Source organism: Quercus robur, chromosome 3 (genome assembly GCF_932294415.1).
Source record: "Quercus robur chromosome 3, dhQueRobu3.1, whole genome shotgun sequence".
NCBI lineage: Eukaryota > Viridiplantae > Streptophyta > Magnoliopsida > Fagales > Fagaceae > Quercus > Quercus robur.
The window spans coordinates 2457992-2472501 of NC_065536.1; the positions used below are offsets into that span (position 1 = coordinate 2457992).

Genomic DNA, 14510 nt, shown 5'->3' on the forward strand with positions numbered 1-14510 from the left:
TTCGTCCCATCCTGCTCTACAAAAACGCAATGGTGGGAACTCTTTGCACTAGAATGTGGTTGCACCTTCTAACGTGTGAAGTGGGCTTTTGTAGAGGAAATGGGGCTAAAACTCGAATCTATAGAAATCGAGTTATAGCATGCGGAGTTACATGTAACTCGACTTCTAATTAACCGAGTTTCTGAAATGCCGTCATTTCAATACGTCTTGTCAACAGTAACTCGATTTATGTGGTATCGAGTTTTATATAAAATCGATTTCCTTAATATCGAGTCATGTTGTCCCCCTCCCCACATTTCAGAATCCATGCACATGTCTGGCTCTATCTGTGTTGAAAACCTTCACTGTCTGGTCTCTGAAAAAGAAAGCCTATGAGGTGAACAAAGTTTGCTAACTCTTCTGCCATTTTCCTTGTCATTATTGCATCCTCACCAGGCGTGCTGTTGCTGTGGTCCCCTTCTTCTTTGTTCTGGCACATCTTCCCTGACAGGTATATATTCACTTACATAACTACTTATAAATGGATTGACTTACATAACTACTTATAATTTGGATTGCTTTCTACAACTGTCTTATTCTGACATTATGTGTGTATATATATATACATAAATGTATGTATGTATAGAAATATGTATATATAGACAAACGTACTTACCCATATCATAAGATGTATATGTGGCATTCCCAAATATATGTATATATATATACACACACATACACACACACACACACACACACATATATATATATATACATGTATGTATGTATGTATATGCAAATATATGTAAATATAAACAAAGCTACCTACCCATATATGATCACATGTATATATATATATATACACACACACACATGTATAGGTATGTTTACATATAATGTATGTGCTTAGGGCACCAATTTTTTGAAACATTTTTGTTAGGAATTGCAAAAACTGTTAGTGCATTGAAAATCCTGGAAAAAATTGTCCAAGAAACGATTAATTATTGTGTGCTCTTATGACTTATGTGAGAATAATCTTATGTGTGTGTGTGTGTGTGTGTGTGATAGTGACATTGTATACATATTGTTCCTAAATATGTCGAGTTTTATATAGTAATGTATATAATAATTATTTTTGAGAATTCTTTTGGGAAATATGTATATAATCATTCTAAATAAACATATATATAAACAAACATTGTACGGTGAATTCATATGATGACATATGCATTCATTCATACATATTAACAATGATGTGTAATGTATACTGAGGTTTAAATTGTATGGCTCTTTCAGTTCTGAAAGTCTTTACTGTGTGGGTTCTGAAAAAGAAAGCCTGCGAGGTGAACAAGTTTTGCTGACCATGTTTGCATTTTCCTACTCCATATTGCATCCTTACCAAGCGATATTACAAACACCCTGATTCTTTGTTGTGGCACGTTTCCCCTAAAAGGCCAATGTTTGTGTCCAAACGAATCAAGTGTGTACACCTATAATTAGGATAGCATCATAGTGCATCTGTAAAAGATTAATTACTGTTGCATTAACATAACCCCCTATCTTCTGCATGATAACCACAATTAATTGTCCTTATCCAGGTCTGGCATGGGTCGTCACTGCTTCTACGTTTACTATGATGGGGAACAGTATTTCCATGACTTGCATGGGCTGTCCTATAAAGGCGAGTCAGTGAAGCAGAAGTTCATTGAGTTGAAATGGGGAACACACTTGAGAAAAATGCACCGGAAGATAATGGAAGCTCTACGGTTGGACAAGGAGTCACATAAGATATCCATTGTGTACCGTGCCCCCCAGATACTTGTGAGTACTCAGGTTGTCTACAACTCAAATCCGTTGGGTTGCGATGCTGACGTGGACATGATGTGGGCAGTGATTAAGCGGACCCCCCAGTTCATAGCGTCCGACTTGTATGTAACTGTTGAGGCTGTTAGGTTCCATGGTAGTGCAAGTTCACAGCATGCCAGTGGGGTGGAAGAGCCACACTCATTGTCGGTTGACGTGCATCCTCCCTTTGCCTATGCCATGCCTTTCCCCTACAATACTCAACCATGTAGTGCGGTTGATCATTTGGACAACACCGAAGTGGTGGGCGCCACCAATACACATGATGTGGGAGGGTCTACTCACACATATGAGCATGTCCAAGCTGATATGGACGGGGGAATTGATATTGATGCCAGCCGAGATGTGTATGAAGAGTTCATTGATACTGATGGACCAGTGGACGACGTGGAGGTCTTAGATGTACCACTGATCGAAAATAACGAGAAGGATTGCCTTACAACAGTTCCTATCCTAGAATGGTTCACATCAAACACATGGGACAATATTAATGACCCATCACCTGTATTGGGTACAGGACATCTTACAAGTTGGCATAAAGATGACCACCCAACAAGGGGGATGCTATTCAAGAATAAAGCCTCTGTTCAATATGTGTTGACCCTCTACTCTGTGGAGCATAATAAGCAATACAAGGTCATCAAGTCTAACACCAATAGGCTGGTAGTGCGGTGTAAGAATGAGGCATGTCTGTGGTCAATTCGGGCCAATTGCAGCAAGAAGCACGGGATGTGGGTTATCAGTACATGTAAGGGTCCCCATAGTTGCTCATCCCTCCAGCTACCAACTGATGGGCGGATGATGGATTCAAAGTTCATCTCCATTGCACTTGAGAAGTATGTACGGGAAGACCTAACCCGAAAGGTAAGGGACTTGCGTAGTATGTTGCATGCAAGGCATGGGCATGATGTAACTATGTACAAGGTTTGGGAAGCCAAACAGAAGGCAGTTGCACGTATTTACGGGGATTTTGACGAGTCGTACGCAGAATTGCCACGATTTCTAGCTGCATTGTCTGATGCAGATTCGGATACTGTGACCACATTAAAGTGTGACCCCAATGTCCCGGGGACTTGTATATTCAACTCCGCGTTTTGGGCTTTCGGTCCGTGTATTAGAGGGTTTAGGCATTGCAGGCCGGTGATAAGCATAGATGCAACGCACCTTTATGGCAAGTACAAAGGAAAGCTGTTGATAGCAATGGCAACAGATGGTAACAACGAGGTTTATCCACTCGCATTTGCCGTTGTCGAAAGCGAGAGCACGGAGACGTGGGGATGGTTCTTGGCATGCCTGTTGACCTATGTTACAGACCGCACCAATTTGTGTATAATATCCGACAGGCATCGTGGGATACAATCATGCTTCGATGACACCACTAGAGGCTACTTGCAACCGCCCTTAACCCATCACTGGTATTGCCTCCGCCATTTAGTAAGCAATGTTAACACTAACTTCAATAGTGTGCCGTTGAAGAACTTGGTATGGAACGCAGCAACTGCGAATCAAGTTAGGAAGTTTGAGAACACCATGGATTGCATCAAGAATGTCAACCCGGCTGCGTACGACTATCTTAAGGAGGTAAATCAAGAAAAGTGGACACTTGTACATGACCATGGGCACCGATATGGGGCAATGACAACCAACCTGTCAGAGTGCTTCAATGGGGTACTTAAGGGCGCACGTAGCTTGCCCATAACTGCAATGGTGAAGTTTACATTTTACAAGGTGAACTCATACTTTGATGAACGTCGAAACAAAACCCTAGAGAAGTTGGAAGAGGGGCAAGTGTGGTGCAAATATGCCTATGACAAGTTCGAGGAAAATCAAGAGAAGGCGAAGCTCCATATTGTTAGAAGGATGAGTGCGCAACAACGGTTATATACAGTGGAGACACAGTCTTCATTGTTGAACACTGGCGGGGGAAATCACACCCATAGGGTTTCCCTCATAGACATGACATGCACGTGCGGCAAATGGGAAGCAAACAAGATCCCTTGTTCCCACTTGATAGCAGTTTGTGCCAAACACAACCATGATGCCACTGAGTATATGGATCATTTCTACCGCCTTGAAGAACGGTATCACAGCTATGAGCCTATATTCCAACCACTAAAAGATAGGTTAGAATGGCCGGAGCCAGCAGAAAGGAGAACCGTGATGCCAAACCAGCGGTTGATCCGTGAAAAAGGTCGGCCCAAGTCCACGAGAATCCGCAATGAGATGGATGACGATGATAGGGAGTTGCCAACCTCATTGTGGATTGAGAATGGACCAAAGTTGAAGTGTGGGTTGTGTCGCCAAGAGGGTCATAACCGTCGTACATGTCCAACTCGAAATGTGGCTTCAACAAGCCATGGTGCTATGTAGCAGGTAACAATTACAAATCATAGTAACAAGGGGGTATCATAAGTTATTCTTCTTTACATGTTTAGATATTACATTATATGAGTTATAATTAAGATATGGGCAGTAATTTGTAGTATTCTTTCAATCTTATTGTTTGTGGTGTACATATTCTAGTATTCATGAGGTCTCTATTTCCCTAACTGTATATGTTTTGCTGCAGATTTGTAATTGTTGCCAAGGTGTAACTGTAGATGCTCCTCATTTAAGCAGGCAAGCTTGAATGCTCTTCTATATTTGTCAATTCAATTTATTAATTACCATGGGTTGTATACTAATTTCTGTGTTGGCTACTCCTCAGAAAGGAGGCAACTTCTGAAAAGAACAAATAGAAGGTGTCACTCAAATGCTATGACTCCATGTTTGCCTAAAACCATTGTTGGCGGATGCTGTCCAAGTTTCAACTTACAATTGTGAAGAATGTTTAAAATGCAGAAATGGAAATTTTTATTTTTGTACATCAACTAATTTAAATGCATAGAGGCTCTTTACTTACAAATAAGCTTGTATATATGGAAGATTTTTTTATTCGCGTAATGCAAATGGGGGAATGTTACTGATGGATGTGGTTGGTTATGATTTGTATGGATGACTTGTTGTTCACAGCATGGTTGTCAGCAGGTCCACTTTTACTATGAATAAGCATGATACTGAATGGGTGTGAACAGTGCAAATCGCAAGCAAAACTACAAGTAGAAAGGTTATACTAAATGAAACTCGATTTTCCAGCTAACGAGTTACGTTGCAGTCCATTTTCAATCCCCTTCGACTGTATCCATTCTCAATTGTCAAGTATCTGGGTTACTCGATTTCTCTATATCCGAGTTACGTTCAACATAACTCGATTTATAGGGTACCGAGTTACGTTGGAGAGCACTCTACACAGCTAGATTCCTCTTGGACTGTGTATCTGGACCAGTCCAAATAGCTGGACTGGGTGTTTGAGCCCAGTCAAGGTAACTCGATTTCCTTATAACCGAGTTATGTTGAGAAGAACTCGCTATCTGTAGCTTCGAGATACGTTGAAGACCATTGTGCACACTTAGATTCCTCTTGGACTGCCTCTGGACCAGTCCAAATATCTGGGCTGGGTCGGGAAGCCAGTCAACTTAACTCGATTAAGTTATTACCGAGTTATGTTGAAAAAAACTCGATATCTTTAGCATCGAGATACGTTGAAGACCATTGTGCACACTTAGATTCCTCTTGGACTACCTATGGACCAGTCCAAATATCTGGGCTGGGTCGGGAAGCCAGTCAACTTAACTCGATTAAGTTATTACCGAGTTATGTTGAAAAAAACTCGATATCTTTAGCATCGAGATACGTTGAAGACCATTGTCTACACTTAGATTCCTCTTGGACTGCCTCTGGACCAGTCCAATTATCTGGGCTGGGTCAGGAAGCCCAGTTAACTTAACTCGATTTAGTTGTTACCGAGTTATGTTGAAAGGAACTCGATATCTATAGAATCGAGATACGTTGATCACCATTGTTTACACTTAGATTCCTCTTGGACTGCCTCGGGACCAGTCCAATTATCTTAACTCGATTTCTGTATAAGCGAGTTATTCGCATGTAACTCGATTTCTTGAGTATCGAGTAATTCTACTTTAACCTGATGTTCAGGATATCGAGTTACTTCAAATGGACTTCCAAACCACCACACACAACATGGATTCCTCTGAGATACACTGTGCACAGCATGGACTCCTTTTAGTCCCAGTACACATAACTCGATTTCTTAATAATCGGGTTATGTGTATGACCAACCCACTATTTAGTGCTCAAACGTACGAAGCAGCAACTGTTCAACTTCTTCTCAGCGAAAGTTTGGAGAACCAGAACAATGGCTTCTCAATGGCGGAGAGACAACGACGATGGTCCTGCTGATCGGTCCCCACACTTTTTCAAGATTATTCTGCCGAATGCTGTTCAGGAAGGAAAGCTTGTAAGTATGCTCAAATTTATAAACTAGATTCCTCTGAAAATCATATGCTAATATACACTTCGAACACTTCATCTTCTTTATTTGTGATTCTTGAAAAAATGTACATTTGTTACATGTAGTCAGAAAAACTTTCATTTTGCAATACGTAGGTTACACTTTAAGAAGAACACAGTCACATAACAGAGTACTTTTGCATCGTACACTTTTATATGAACAAAAAATGAAACAGGGATAAGCGCATGGTAGAGATTGAGGAAAAATAAATACAGAGCAAGAGCAGATGGCATTTTTTTGAAAATGTGATAGGGCTTATAGGGTCACCACAGATGTATAACTCAATTTAAACTGTGAAACTATGTCCTGGGATCAAACTAGGATACAGAAATCGTTCACTCTTTTTATCATTTGTTTTTTAGAGTTCACAAACTTATGAAGTGGCTAAGTGGCAAAAATTACTACGTCTAAATCCAAATCCTGCCCATAAACAAAAGTGGGTCATCTTCAATGTTTCCCCAACACCCCAAAACCAAATCACAGACACATTATCAAAATACAACATTTCCCCAAAATTTTTTACATTTCAACAACAACAGAGAAATGTAAAATGTTGACAGCTGTTGATGGTTATTTTGGTTATAAGATTAGGTTGTATAATTTGGTTTCAAAATTCATAAGATTTGTTACTGTTATAGCTATTAAATATAACGTCAATGTTGCAGGATTACATTTTATTTTGTTTGATTTTCTTTTCTTTTTTGTGTGGGGGTGGGGGGCTGTAACTAAGAAGTATTCTGCCATCATTCAAACTTTTATTTTCTAGCATTGTGTATAAGGATTGATTGCATGTGTTTATTTCCCTAGCCTGCATTTATGTTATGGAGATTCTTTTTACAGCGGATTCCAGATAAGTTCGTGCAGAAATTTGGAGTGGATCTGTCAGATATGGCCTTTCTCACTATTCCAAATGGTAGAAAATGGAAATTCAAGTTGACACAACATGCTGGGGGGGTTTGGTTTCAAAATGGTTGGTCCGAATTTGCAAGCTCTCATGGTGTAGCCGTGGGGCACTTGCTGGTTTTCAAATATGAAGGAAATTCACAGTTTCATGTACTCATATTTGATGCCACTGCAACAGAAATAGACTATACTTTAGACGACGAACTCCAAGTTCATAGGATCGAAGATGATGAGAGTGATGACAGCTCTGTTGAAATCATCAAACACTTTTATAGGGGAGAGGGTTCAGGTTTGAATGTTACACTTTTGTAAGCAACTGGTTGATTTGTTTAGCTTCTGCTCTATTAATTTTATGTGCATGACTTCGTATTTTCAACTTCTTTCAGGATCAGCCCATCCTAAGAAAGACGGTGGTGTAGCTAAAAATCTTGTTATAGCCAATGCTTTTAAATCAGAAAATCCCCTTTTCACTGTTATCATGCGTCCATCCTACGTTAATGGCAAGGATCGTGCGGTAAGCTTTTAGCTTCACTAAAATGGAATATTTTTGTAATTTAGAAATGCAACTCCCATTAACTATCATTTTTCATAGATCAATTAGAAAGATTGTCACACTAGATACTTGTGGCTGGACATTTTGTTCGTAATGATTTTTTCTTATTTGTGTTTTTAGGTGAAAAGATGTAGATCAATTAGATACTTGTTGCTGGAATATATTTGTTAAATATCTATTATTGTTCCTTGTACAGAGTTTACCCCAACACATTATCAACTACTTACCAAGAGACGGGTTTACCAAGGACTACACCAAAGCAAGTATACTCCCTGTCAAGCTCCAGATTGTGGACCGATTATGGCCTGTGAAGCTATACCTTTATGAACGAAGTGGGGGTTCATCATGTGTCGTATCAGCTGGTTGGTCTGCGTTTGTGAGGGAAAATAGTTTGCAAGAAGGAGATGTTTGCGTATTTGAGCTGATTATGAGGGAAGGTGTTGTGTTAAACGTCCACATTTTCAAGTGCCAAGACTAAGTGGTTAGGGTGGATGCAAAGTGATGATAATATTATGTGATGTTTAGAGTGTGTTTACTTTGCAACTTTACTATTCATCCCTATTTTGTTCATCCCAGTTTGCAACTTTATTGATTGGGTACTTTTGTGATGTTTAGAGTTTCACTCTTGGGAAATTTTTAATTACTATGATGAACTTTCATATGTATTTTAAAATGAATGTGATGCTGTATTTTTTTCTGCGCTTTTGTTTGGATTTTGGCCTTTTTTGCATGTCATTCAATTATATTACATTGAATGGCGACTCTTGGATTTTATTTTAGGGGGGTCAACATTGTTATTGCTATAGGATTTTGTTCTTTTCAGATGACATTGTTGTATATTTTGTATATATTGTAACACTTTAATACAATAACACCATGTGCAATAATTTTTAGTCATTATTTTTGATGTTTGCAAATTTAGATGTTTAAAAAATAAGTGAGAAGTTAATCCATCAATTGTGTCAATCAATATAATGTGGCAAATTGAAAAGCTTGATAGCTAAATTTTCAAAATTTCACTTGGTAGCAATTTTTCAAATGTTATAGATGAAGTTGGAACTTCTTGTAAACTGCAAGGACTAAAATATGTACTGTTTTATTCAATGAACTTGATGAATCGTTGCTCAAAGAAAAATATCATTGTTTCCTGAAAAATCTTTGTATCTTACAAATGAATAACACAAAATACTGGTGAAATATGTACCAATACGCTATTTGCAGCCAAATTTTCCACGGCTCCTTTGCCAGCTAAAAAACCACGAACAAGAGGACTGTATGGAACTATTCCAATGCCAAGCTCCCTGCATGTACAAAAACATTAAAATTCGAGAGACCATACTCATGCTTCTGGATAAGATAATTAAATTATATTGAAATCAAATCTACACAAAATGGATGATATTTTTTTTTTTTTGTTGCAGTAGTCCTTCAAAAGAACAGTAGTGTTGCAAACGCAAGGATGAATATAAGGGGAAAATAAAAAAGGAGAGAGATTTAGGATACACGGAAGCATTTAAAACACCAAAATTTATAGAAAAACATCATCTTTGAACTAAACAAACCTGCAAACAACATCTGTCAGACTCCTATCATAACTGCTGCCATTAACTACTTATGAAAGTGGGTCATCCACACGGTAGAAATGCAAGTAATTCTATCATTGTCATAAGGAATCATGAGTCTGGATTATTTCAAAATCCATTTTCTCAAGAAATTTTCATGAAAAATAAATTTTCATGAAAACTATGAAACTTACATTTTATTGAGAATCATACCACTAAAAAAGAAGTAAATAAAAAATATTAAATAAAAAGGCTCCGCATGATTTTTGGAACAACTTAGAAGACTACTTGTTATTGTCAATTAATGTTGAGAAATGATTACACCTAACAGGAAGATTAAGGGAGACCAGTGAAAATAACTCAAGTTCTACAAAATTGAGTAACTCTGCAAATAACTCGCTTTATGATGTATCAATTTATATGCAAGCCATTACACACAGAAATTGCATTCTTGAGATATTCTACTGCAAATAACTCGATTTTACCGGAGTTCGGTTTTGTGCGAGGTAGCCATATACAGTTGGATTCCTCTTGGACTGCATCTGGACCAGTCCAAATATTTGGGCTGGGTGGGTGCATGTGTACAACGTAACTCGATTTTCCAAATCTCGAGGAATTTGAATTCTTGTGAGTGTCCACTGCATAGAACTCGATTCAAGTAGAATCGAGTATTGTGGCAGGCCTACCTTTAAACTTCGATTCGTCTTGGACTGCATCTGGACCAGTCCAAATATCTGGGGGCCCAGAAAAATAACTCGAGTTATGTATAATCGAGTTATTTGAAATTAACTCGTTGTCTGCAACATCGAGTTATGAGAAAGCCGTTCCACCATTAACTGGATTCTTGTTATTTGTGCTACACATAACTCGATTTACGGACAGTCGGTTTATGTGCAAGCCCTTGTGCTGAAAATTTGATTGCATGTAACTCGATTTCCAGAAAATCGAGTTATATGGACATTACAATCTATTACCCATTTTTATTAACTCTTCCCCAGTTCTGCAGAACTTGCAGCTGTCCGAAATTACATCTTCAATTGCTCTCGCTTCATCCGGCTAGAACCCACAATTTCCCGCGCAAATTCGTCGAGGATTTTACATAGTAAGACTCTTTTAACGGTTGCTGTCTTTGAAATTACACATTGTTGGTGCATTATTCTCAAATTTTGCATTTTGATGCGTCACACTTCTATGTCTATGTCTATGAAGATTGTGATGAAATTGGGTGTTTGCCTAGTCAAATGCATTGTTGTTAGTAAGGTTGCCTATGTCATAGGTTGTCTTCCTTCCACAAAATGAACTTGCCAGTGGCTCCATATGTGTGTGGTATAGATATATGCTGGTTGTATGTCTGAACTGTACATTGTGCAATTTATTTTCTGTTTTTTGTAGAAGCTGGTGAAACTTACTACATGTAGCTACGATGGTATGATATATGTCAGTTCCTAAATCCACTTGTATGTTTCCTATATGATAAGACTTCTGTTATATACTCTAGGTCTCTAACTTCAAATTATTGACTCGGACCAAAATGCATTACAATTATTGCACCAACTAAACAACCCGTGAATAAGAATATTTGGTTTTCATTGTGTTGTTGTAAACTGCTCTAGACAGTATATTGTGTGCATGATTTTCTACACATGGTAGCTGGTTACTCTTCAATTTTTGTTCTCTGCTTCAAACTTCATTTTGGTTCTGTTTTTGTGTGAGCTGATCGTGTTTGCACTACTGACCATCGATTAGTTATGGGTCCGAAGAGGACTAAGAGGGGAAAATGCAAAGCTGCATCCGAACCTGAAGTGGTGTTTGACCAATTAAGGTTCCTCACGCCAGAAAATGAGCAAACCTTTGAAACCTTGATTAAGCGTAGGCGTATTTGGGGAGAAAGGCAAATCAATTTACAGGAACTGCATCCTTTTGTTCGTGAGAATCTACAGTCTAGGCATTGGCTGTCCCTATGTACAAACATACAACCCCCTCCAGCTGACTTGATTAGAGAATTCTATTCGAATCTATCGATGCATGAGGATCTTGGTGGTCACAAGGTGGCATCGTCCATACGTGGTGTACCGTTTACAATAACTAGGGAGCACGTATCTAAAGCCCTTGATGTACCTATAATTTGTACACCTACTTATCCAAACTCTATGTCTCCTCGTATTGATGATGTTATGGATGTTCTTTGTGGACGATCAAACAATCGGGATTCTGGCCGAAGTATTAGCTCAAGTGAGTTGACTGAGCTTAATTATATCTTCTTTAGGATAGCTTGTCACAACATTTTCCCTATCTCTCATATCCATACAATCCCTGTAGACAGGTGTATCTTGCTTTACGCCCTTGTCACCAATAGTTCCATTTGTTTTCCTTCCCTTTTCATCGAAACCATTGTCAAGGTGCGTAGGAGTAAGTATAAGAGGCATGCTTTGTTTTTCCCAGTTCTCATCCATAGGGTCCTCAAATATTTAGGATTAAAGAACTTTCCTTCCCACGAGTTGGTTCACATCCAAGCCCCTACAGGAGCCAAATTTTCTGAAACAGCGAACTGCCCAAAAGAAGGTTGTCGACCTCAGTGTTGGTCCATCCAATAGACCACGAGTACGGTCTACTACTGGAGATGTTCAAGATGAGGACATGCATAGGGATCCCACATCTGTTGTTGCCGAGGATGGTGATGATGAGATAGATGTTGACACTGTTGATGCAGCGCATACATGCCCTCTTCCTCCCTCTCTTCATGCTATGATGGAGACCATTATGACGACTCAGGCAGCCCATGGTCAGCTTCTACATGGTCTTCTTGCCGAGGTTGGAGCTATGCGAGCGGACTTAGCTCACTATAGACGTCCTGTTCCACCTTCTACACCATCTGACTCTTGATGATTCCCATTGGGTATTGTACCCAAGGGGGGGACGATTTTCAGTTCGTGGTTGCTATAACATATTTGGAGAATTGTATGACAGTTCTATATTTTTTTATTTTAGTGGCAATTTGAAGAACATGGTATCCGTTGAAAGTAATTTGATATATTAATATGATGGTTAGTTTCATGCCCATCGTTACTATCATTAGTATTATTGAAATGGATGTAATGGTCTAAGAATTTTTTATGTTATTATGTGATTCTATATAATATCAAGTAGATCCAAGTCTATGTGTAAATAACATTTATTTCATAATTCTGTACGACGCTCACGTGTTTTTAGATTATAGTAATTATTAATACAAATGGAAGGTTTTGTGAAAGCACAATTCGTTTACAGGTTTTGATATTAACGATGAACCACCTAGGAGATTTTCCTTGGAACAATGGCTGAAGCTATATCTTGACTTCAGGCAACTATTTTTATTGGAGGTTTTGCTGAGCTTACATGTATTTTCCACTAATTGGATATTTTTGTCGATCTTAAATCAGCAATTATATTATTCTGAATTTGATCCTCGCCTGGACTATTCCTCATGCATCATATTTTCATTACAAAATTTATTGATGAAACCTTGCAGTGCAGACTCGTCGAAAAAGATAAAAGCGACACTTGGCATGACCTCATTCACTCTAGCATTAGGTCTAACGGATTTTTTTTTAATCAAATATGAGGAATCCAAACCTGAAGTGGTGGCCCCTTACATAATATATTAGATAACAGTGAGCTGAAGATAATAAACATCGTGAAGTTTAAGTATGTTGTGAAGGACCAAACACGATTAAACAGATATAACAGTGACCTCAAGCCACTAACATCAAAGTTCTAAGAGCAAAGTGGTGCTTTCAACCTGTAAATTATTATGGCACGCGTTTGTTTGAGAGCTTAGTTTCAGGGTTGAACATGGTTTTACCTATGTGCAATCTCTTCTAACCAACAGTCACGAATTATGGGAAGAGCGTTTTGACTACCATCCTTGAAAATGACCAACGATAATAAACACCCTGATGTTTAAGATTTTGTAAAGGTAAAGTCCACAATTAAACAGATATAACCAGGAGCTCAAGCCACCACCAACATCTACGGTATAACAGATGTGGTATTCAGACCAAATTGGGCCTCGCTTCAAATCGACAAGTCTTTGACCACGATGTTTGATCGAATAGTCGAGTAAGTAGGTATTCCCTCAAATGCAGTCTCACATCAATTGGCTACGATTACAAGAGAAATTTCAGTGTTTCAGCCTATGGCGCTACGTAATTTGTAAGAGTGATGGTTCTGAGACCAAAGTGATGCTTTTAACCTGTAAATGTTTAATGACCAAAGATAATGAACACCGTCATATTTACACACCATGATGTTTACAGACATTCAAAATGACCAAATCACAGAAAACACTGTGATCTTCATAATTTATTTTGTGAAAGACCAAACATAATTAATAAATTAATATTGCGAACTTGCTGGTGAAAGACAAAACACAATTAATATAGCGAAGTTTGAAGGTGACCAAGTTCCAACTATAAACACACGTCACCAGCCTGCTTCTGTAGCACCAACTGTAGTCATATCAAACTCCTTCAATCGCAGCACATGTGCCAACAGACGCTGCTGCTTAGTCAAGTCATGTTCGGTGCTCTACACGAAGTGGATACCCAAGTCGACACTGTTTCACACCCACACTCATGTGAATACAGAATTGTGAAATTGGATGCACAGATGTCTCATTTACATCTACTGTTGCAACTACTGCCCACCTTTGATGTGACATTAGGAACATTTAAAATCCTGTTCATATAGTGTTTTTCCTGAAGGGTTTGACATGACAGGCCCTAATAAGTGAAATTGTAATGCCTGGACCGTGAAATGAGGTTATAAATGCACCAGTGATATAATGTTAACTTTCTACCCCGCTAACTTCGTAGATTGATTAAGCTATGAGTCGCAATGCCTCAACATCAAATCGTACAATGCGAAACAAGTTTGGACCTACTTCAACAAATGCATCATCACAAGTTCCAACAGATCAACAACTACATACATACACAGACCACTATGGAGGAAAATGGGTTGGAAAGAAGAGAGATTTCGTTAATATGCCAATATACACGTATGAGAGTCTTGGAAGCGTCGGACACATCATGGTCGGCAAACCTACAAAACTAAGTACAGATACCACCGCAATAGAGTTCACTATAGCAGAACCACCATGGTCAACCCTATACGAGAAGAGGTGTGAGTTAGAGGTGTATTGTCGATGGCACGGGTTACGAGTTCCTAAGGCACGCTCTGCCGAGTTACCTAGAGATGA

The 14510-nt window shown here is 38.8% G+C and overlaps 1 protein-coding gene across 1 annotated transcript in view; it reads right to left on the bottom strand.

The window, feature by feature from the left end:
• LOC126716655 (peroxidase 5-like) overlaps positions 1-14510 on the bottom strand; it is a 93984-nt gene that overhangs the window by 65366 nt on the left and 14108 nt on the right. The window lies entirely within an intron of this gene.